This window comes from Stomoxys calcitrans, chromosome 1 (genome assembly GCF_963082655.1).
Source record: "Stomoxys calcitrans chromosome 1, idStoCalc2.1, whole genome shotgun sequence".
In the NCBI taxonomy this organism is placed as follows: Eukaryota; Metazoa; Arthropoda; class Insecta; order Diptera; family Muscidae; genus Stomoxys; species Stomoxys calcitrans.
Window position 1 is genome coordinate 242,570,433 of NC_081552.1, and position 8,932 is coordinate 242,579,364.

The 8,932-nt window shown below is 43.9% G+C and overlaps 1 long non-coding RNA gene across 1 annotated transcript; it reads right to left on the bottom strand.

Moving 5' to 3' along the window:
- Positions 1 to 655: 655 nt before the first annotated feature.
- LOC131994089 (uncharacterized) lies at positions 656 to 1,345 on the bottom strand. Its single transcript, XR_009396424.1, has 2 exons — positions 989 to 1,345; positions 656 to 922 (listed from the first exon to the last, which is right to left on the bottom strand). It is a non-coding gene; the product is annotated as an uncharacterized LOC131994089 (long non-coding RNA).
- Between the last annotated feature and the right edge of the window lie 7,587 nt (positions 1,346 to 8,932).

Consider the following 8,932-nt stretch of genomic DNA (forward strand, 5'->3'; position numbering starts at 1 on the left):
GAGGAAGGGGGCCTGACCCAGTTTTGATGGGGTATTAAGATCTGTGCCTGGGATTATACCCAATGACAGATTGATTGCTGTGTTTCTTGTTTTTGTACACACAATTGCCATATTAGTGCCAGAGGAACATTTTGATATTAATTTTTGATATGTAGTTTCTCGGCTGGGCAATTGTGTGTATTCTTTTTCGATGGCAATTGGCGGAAATGAAGTGTGGTCTGTGACAGCTGTGCGTGTGGCTTGCCACCCAATTCGAGACAGATGTTTTTAGTACAGCGGAGATGCCACCTAGTTAGGGTTACCATGACCTACTAGATTTTCCACCGCTGCGTTTTTGGACAGAATGGCGGCGATAGTTGTTGCTGTAATGATTTGCGAATAAATGGGAGAAATGGGAATTTATGGATGGAGGGAGAGATTGCAAAGGATGGGGAAGAGTGAGAGCGTCACTCGCAATGGGTTATAAAGGCTGCGACCGCAGCAGTGACCAACATTTTTGCTGAAGTGTTGAGTGTGCGCGAATCAGATCCAGGAAGGCAGACAGTTGAAGTTATATTTTTTTTTTAAAGAAAAGCGTTACCGTGTTAAACGTGTTACGGACAAAGACATTTTTTTTAACGAGAATAAAGACCCCATTGAAGTAAGGAGAAATAAATCAGTGTTCGGTCTATATTTATTATTTTGGGGAATTACCCTTTAATGTGAGTTATAAGTGTAAATATGTGAGTGATTGTTTTATCGGTACTGATGTTTCTTTTTTTTGTCTCTCCATTCTGCTTGTGTGTAGTGTCCCAACAAAACCTATACTGGTTATTCCTGGTCTCCAACAGGCTCAGACGAGCGGAGGCCAGGGTGTTTTTTTTTGTTTCTCCCCGGATCCGATTCTTGGTCAAATCTGGATAAGTCCACCTTAAGAAGTAACCTATTTGTGAGAGAATCCAAATTAATGAGGCTGCCTGTGAGGTAATAAGATATAAGTGTAACTTACTGTCCAGGCTGGTGATCATAAGCTCTTTGCTGGAGCATAACCGCCTAGGATCGGGTTGCCAGAATTACCCTCAGGCTCCACTGGGTACGTTATCGCGCCAACACTATAAGAAAAAGAAAAATAATTTTAATTATAATTGATAAAACAGAAGTTCATAAAAATAACTAGGTTAAGTTTTTTTTTTGTGTATGTTGTTTTGTGCCATCAACGTGTCTTGTATACGAGGTTTCTTTTTTGTGTTAATATATATATATTGTAAGGGTTATTAATACCAGGTCTTTTATTAATTTTTTTTTGTGAGTGTAGGATTTGGGTGTAGTTTTGCTAAATATCCTAGATTCAGAAGTAAAATTTTTGGTTCTGTTTGGATCGGAAAACGTACGATTCCCACGACTGTTAAGAGAGCTCTTTTAGGTAGTCTATTAGAAACCATTTGCGAGCCATTAAAGGGCTGGATAATCGATCTAGGTTATTGTGTGCAGAAAAGCAGCAAATCTGAGTCAGTGGCTCACATCTAATTATTACCCCTCATCTGGTGTTAGTGACTTAGTTTTTGCGTCTTGTCCAGATATTTTTAGAGAAAATTAGACGAAAATTTGTAGGTTAAGGATTATATATGTAACTCGTTTATTTTTATCTTTTCTTCTATTATAATAAATGTGAATATGTTTATATAATTGTTTTTAAAAAACCAAAAATGATGTGCTAATACTTTTTCGTGAGTGGGGAAACTGAATGCGATAGGTATGTGAAGTGATTATGTGGATTTTGGGGTCCTTATAACATTACTGTCACAGGAATTTAAGGACCATGGTAGGGAGGGCGAAGTGTGGGAGCGGAACACCAAGCTCCTGCCGTAGAAGAGTGTGTGAAGTGTGTTTATGATCGTTTTTTTTTTGTTTTATATGTCGAGATCAGAAAACATTATTGTTCGTCCCTTGGACTAGAGTTGGCGGGTTGGAATCCTCCCCGAGAGTGAACCGAGAGCTGCGGGCGGCCACTTTAGTGCCGAACAAACAGGGCCGTAACATAGTGTCTAGAACGAATTGTGAGTTTCTAAAGTCGTAACAGTAGTCCAAATTTCAAAATTTTAGCCCCTGGAGTCTGACCTCGGAACAAAGGTGCAGAGTCAAAGTCTAAGTCGTGGTATACACCCGTAGTTAGAGTACGAGTTGATTTTGGGGTTTTTTTCATGATTTGGCTTAGAGTTTATATCTAGGGCTCAATTCTCTTTCTATGAAAACAATTAAGCGTGCTAAGTTCGGCTGGGTCGAATCTTATATACCCTCCACCATAGTTCACATTGGTCAAGTTCTTTTTTAATGACTTTTTCAAATATATACACCCAGAGAAAAATTGATACCAAACGTGCCATCACGGTATCGTCAGTACCATACGGTATCGACAAAAAAGCAACACCGTATGGTACAAAAACAATACCAGATGGTATGGATGAAACAAAATGATTAATACCATTTGGTACTAGCCTTATTAACGAAATGGTTTTAGTTTTAATACCAATCTGTCATTGGTTTTAGCAACATACCGTTATTGGTTTAAACAACAGATCGTTATTGGTTTTAGTACCAACCCGTTATTGATTATTCCACCTCCTAATTATTTAGTTATTGGTTTTAACAACAAACCGTTATTGGTTTTAGTACCAAACCGTTATTGATTATTCCGCCTCCTAATGAGCCAAACCATTGAAAATAATTTTAATCTAATTTTATTTCGATTATTTTTGTTAATTACAAACAAGTAAAAAGGCATTAAGTTCAGTCGGGCCGAAATTTCGATACTCACCACCTCGGGTATTTGCAATTTCTATCCGATTTGGCTGAAATTTTGCATTACGTGTTTCATTATGACTTTCAACTACTGTGCTAAGAGCTCCCAGAGGGCGCAATTCTTATTCGATTTGGCTGAAATTTTGCATTACGTGTTTCGAATGGTTAAAATCGTTCCGGAATAACTGCTTTATAAACCGATCTTGAGTCTTGACTTCTTGAGCTTCTAGAGGGCGCAATTCCTATCCGATTTGGCCGAAAGTTTGCATGAAGTGACTATTTATTTTTACTTCCAACAACTGTGTCAAGTATGGTCTAAATCCGTCCATATCCTGATATAGCCGCCAAATATACCGATCTCCCGATTAGACTTCTTGGGCTTCTAGAGGACGCAATTCTTATCCGACTTGACTGAAATTTTGCACGTGGTGTTTTGGTGTTACTTATAACATCTGTGCCAAGTATGGTCTAAATCGATGAATGACCTGATATAGCTGCCATATTGACCGACCTTTGGTCTTGACTTCTAGAAAGCGTAATTCTTATCCGATTTGGCTGAAATTTTTCTTGAAGGGTTCTGGTGCGACTCCCACAAACTGTGCCAAGTATAGTCTAAATCAGTTCATAAACTGATATAGCCGCCATATAAACCGAGCCCTCTAGAGGGCGCAATTCCTATCCGATTTGGCTGAAATTTTGCATTACGTGTTTCGTTATGACTTCCAACAACTGTGCTAAGTATGGTTAAAATCGGTCCATAAGCTGATATAGTTGCTTTATAAACCGATCTTGGGTCTTGAATTCTTGAGCTTCTAGAGGTCGCAATTCTTATCCGATTTGGCCGAAATTTTAGATGAAGTGTTTTATTTTGACTTCCAACAACTGTGTCAAGTATGGTCTAAATCAGTCCATATACTGATATAGCCGCCATATGTACCGATCTACCGATTAGACTTCTTGGGCTTCTAGAAGGCGCAATTCTTATCTGATATGGTTGAAATTTTGCATATGTCGTTTTGGTATGACTTCCAACAACTGTTCCAAGTATGATCTAAATCGGTAAATAACCCGATATAGCTCCCAGTTTGACTTTTTGATCCTCTGGAGGGAGCAATTATTACTCGATATGCCTGAAATTTTGGAGGTGGTATTTTTCTATGACTGGTGTGTTTCTATTTGTTTCTGTGTAATGCGAGATTTATGAGGCATTCAACCATATTCCCTACAAAAAAAGTGTGGCTCAATGGAATATCGTTTGGAGTTGGCCAAAAATGGAGGATTTTCTGCTATCGCAAATTTACAAAGCCCACAATGTGTCGTTTATTGAAAGTGGTAACACTTCAATCCGCTCAATTTGTTGAATAAGGCATATTAGTCAACAAAGTGAGGCAATCTATTTTAATCAAATACCATCGAATTTTAAAAATACATTTATTACACAAAAAATATTTTTTGCTGAGACAATTTTTATTAATAACATAAATTAATAATGACTGGAATTTGGACAGGATTCTGTGATACCCTATACAGTTTGGTCCGCCTATCTACACGTAAGACTCGGGTTTCGTTTAGTCCCAGCACTTTACAACGGGAAATTGAACGTGAAGCAAAACGATGCCCAACCAACAATCCCTTCCTGAATTTTCTTGCTGAAGTTCGGGCAAGGGCAATGAAAGAATGTCCCCTCAAAGGCCGGGACTTAACAAGGATTAGTAAAACCGCTGGCAAAATGTGGAAATCAATGGGGGACAATGAAAAGGAGTCATACCGGATATTAGCCCGAGAAAGGCGAAGATTGCAGGGGCCACAAAGACGGCGGAGAAGATTAACAGCCAGAAAACGTCGCAGGCATTGACTAATTACAAATCCAATCATTGGCTGTAGATGGAAGTATTGACCACATTTTACTAAATTAATCATAAAAAATTGCTTGGATCAAAATAAGGATTTAAATTTTTAAGTGGTTAAATTTTGTTGTGATGTGATTTCCTGCCATTTTGCAACTATAGGACATATTTTTAAAATTTCTTTTTTTTCTAGTGGTATAACAAAATATGGTTTTTGTCTCATGTCTTATGTCCTAGGCAGTATTCGTTGAAGTTTCTATCATGGGGTATGCCTGGCTAGATTGTACAAACAAGCTGTTGCTTATGCCTTATCAACAACCCAACAGCATCTGCTGCCTGATTTTTCTTTGTTGTCGTTGTTGTTGTTGCTATAGCAGTTTATTGTATTCTATCTTTCGTCTACTTGATTCTGTTGAGTATCAAGAACCAGGAACTCTGCGACTAAGATGGGGTGCGTCCACAGGGATCTGGGTCTGAGGCGAGCGGGTCTGGCTGGGCAGTTAAACAGGTGACGTGTATCGTGCGGTCCCTGGTTACAATCGGGACATACATCTTGCGCGTCGACACCAATCCTTGCTCTGTCCCTTCTTATCCCTAGATTTCTTATCCCTAAATTCCACAAGTGACTGGCGACCACACAGGTAATTCGCGACCCAGCGCTTCAGGCTTGGCTGGAGGAACGTATTGGCGATGTCCTCAAATAATTTGGCATGGCTGACCGTGTCGAATGCCTTCGATTGGTCCAGTGCCACGAAGACCGTCCTATCACATGGCCTGGGCTGATTGAGGCCACGGCAAATGTGTGCGGTGATGGAATGCAAAGCTGTTGTAGTGCTATGCAGTCTTCGAAATCCCTGTTGATGCTCGGCGAATGGAAATTCTCCAACGAATCTCGGGAGGAGTAATGCCTCAATCGTTGTTGTTGTTGTTGTTGTTGTTGTTGTTGTAGCAGTTTATTGTGTACTATCTTTCGTCTGCTTGATTCTGTTGAGTGTCAAGACCCAGGAACTCCGCGACTAAGATGGGGTGCGTCCACAGGGATCTGGGTCTGAGTCGAGTGGGTCTGGCCGGGCAGTTAAACAGGTGACGTGTATCGTGCGGTCCCTGGTTACAGTCGGGACATACATCTTGCACATCGGCATCAATCCTAGCTCTGTGGGAATTGAGGCGGCAGCATCTGCCGGAACGTAATTGAGCCAGAATCACTCTGGTTTGCCGGGGGAGGTCGATTTCTTCGGGTGCAATGGGTGGCGGTCGTTCTCCAAGGACTACATTCACCCGGTAGCCAGTTAACGCGTCTGCTACCGTGTCTGCATGAATGCTGTTCAGACCCGCTTGATATGCCGCTTGATCTAGAGGTTCTCTCTTGTAGCGCTGGACCTCACGCTCTAGATCATGTAGATCTACCTTAAGGCTTCTGGGCGGTGGGTATCTATCCACAAGATGATGATTTGGATGATTTCTGCGATAACAGCCCAAAAGGTATTGCTTAGACAGCATGTAGTTATGTCTTCGCACTGGTAGGATCTTTGTCTCCTGGTGGAGGTGGTCCACATGAGAACTAAGGAGGCAGCCCGTCGCAGTTCGGAGGGCGGCATTCTGACAGATCTGAATATTATTCCACTGCGTGTCACAAAGCTGACGTGACCACACTGGCGCTGCATAACTTACCACAGACCGGCCAATTGCTTTGTACGTGGTCAACAAGGTTTCTTTGTCTGCACCTCAAGTGCTGCCAGCGAGTGACTTGAGGACCTTGTTTCTACTTTTGACTTTATTGCAGATTGCTGTGGCATGTGGGGAGAAAGTGTAGGAGCTGTCAAATGTGACGCCAAGTATTTTGGGACACTTGATGGTCGGAATCAATTCTCCATCGACCATCACAGTCAGCTCAGAATTCACCTCACGCGTATTTGTAGTGAACAGTGTGGCTGAAGATTTGGTGGCGGATATCTTCAGATTTCTTGCAGCGAAATATGAGGCAAGCTCGTTGAGGTAGACGTTCAACCTATCGCAGATGTCATCAATGGGTGGGGGGCCTGATGCCAAGATCGTACAGTCGTCCGCATATGATACGATCTCTATGCCGTCTGGAGGAGGTGGGATGGAGGATAGGTAGAGGTTAAACAGAGCCGGAGATATCACCCCGCCTTGGGGAACTCCCTGTTTCACTCTACGGTGTTTTGACTTCTTATCCCTAAATTCCACAAATGACTGGCGGCCACACAGATAATTCGCGACCCAACGTTTAAGGCCTGGCTGGAGGGACGTGTTGGCGATGTCCTCAAATAATTTGGCATGGCTGACCGTGTCGAATGCCTTCGATAGGTCCAGTGCCACGAGGACCCTCCTATCACATGGCCTGGGCTGATTGAGGCCACGGCAAATGTGTGCGGTGATGGCATGCAAAGCAGTTGTTGTGCTATGCAGTCTTCGAAATCCCTGTTGATGCTCGGCGAATGTCGGCGAATTCTCCAACGAGTCTCGGGAGGAGTAATGCCTCAATCGTCTTAGCCACTGGTGAGAGAAGGGAGACAGGTCAGTACGACTCCCCCAAACTCGTGACCTTTCCAGGCTTAAGTAGCGGGATCACTCTACCCATTTTCCAGACATCGGGAACTATAAGAGTGTTCAAAGACAGGTTGAGAACAGTGGCAAGGTACTCAACTCCAGGTAAATCCAGATTCTTCAGCATCAATGTAGTAGATTCTGTCGGGGCCCAACGCCTTGGATGATTTGGCAACGCGGATGACATTCGTAACTTTACCCACGGTAAATTGTGATGGTTGTCCATCGGCTCAGACACAACGAATACGGCGAATGACTCTCCTCCTTGCCCTGTCACTCTCGGGATGCACAATAAATTAACGGTTAAACAACCTAGCGCATCTCTTCGGATCAGTCACTGTTACTTCGCCAAAAGTGACTGAGGTCAAGTCATCCCGTTAACCGGGGTTCGAGAGTGACTTAACAGTAGGCCACAGCTTGCCTAAACCGGTGCTTAAGTTACTTGCTCCAAGTGTTCCAGCCACAAATTCGGCTTATGTTCGTTGACTACCCAGATTCAGCCATACCCATCACGCTCGTCTGCCTGGCCCGGGAAATTGAGCCGCACTTGGGTATTCGACCGGCTGGTATAAAGCGAGCGGCTGCTGCGTTAATGATATCTCGGAATTTCCTCTCGGCCACTGGCACATCCGAGGGGGGTGGCAGTTCACTGAAGCGGCGATTGGTATACTTCTTCTGATTGATAAACGGGTGGTCGGTCGATGGTGAGAATTGTGGGGAGGTGGTCTGACCCCAAAGAGATGACGGCTTGCCAGCAGTGACGTATGCTGGCAAGCCGTCAGGAGATCAGGGGATGCAATGGAGATGTCTGGCGAGCTGCTGCACCTCCTCGTAATCCTAGTGGGGGCGTCCTCATTCACCGTGCAAAACGTGGAGCTTTCAATCTGCTCTGCCAAAGCTATGCCACGCTGATCGTAACCTAGGGGAAAATGTCATGAAGTGTGATGCGCATTAAAGTCCCCTAGAAACAAACGATTATGACCAGACAGTAACCCACTTATGTCGGGGTTGTAAGCTTTGCCATTAATTGGGACACAGCTACCAATCGGTGGTATGTACACGTTGTATAGCTCTATCTATCTCGGCAGTACCGAACCTAACTGCTATCCCCATGCACTCCATGTAGGGGTCATTAGCGCCAGGCGCAGGCTAGATGGGTCTATATAGCACGGAATGGTGTATCACGAAGGCCAATCCCCCACCTCCATTCCTTGAGCGATCCCTACGTGGCACATTGTATCCGTGACAATTGTGGAAGCTGCAGGTGTTGGTCAGCCTTGTCTCCTGGATCGGTGTGACAAATTTATCTTTTCCACTCATTAAATCCACAATCTCATCGATCTTGCCACGGAGACCGTTGCAGTTTAGTTGCAAATATAATACATTTCCCGGCACTGGCTTGGCAATATTTGGGCTGAGATGCTGCTGTTGCGTATATCGCCATACGGGAGAGGTCGGGGGGGTCACATAGTCCGACGAAGAGGACGCAGAAGGCGACAACGACGCACAACACCTTGCGACATATCGAGTGTAACTATACTCCTGTAGTGAAGTGAGGCCAGAGCAAGATCGGAAATGTACCCACTCCATGCACCGGTTACACTTCACCGTCACCGACCAATGATGGAGGCGGTTCTGGCAAACCGAACAGAACCAGGGTCCGGGGTTCTTTTCAATCCCGGCACGGACCGGAAACGTGCGGAAAAGGCACTCCGGGATGTGTCTCTCCCATGACGAAA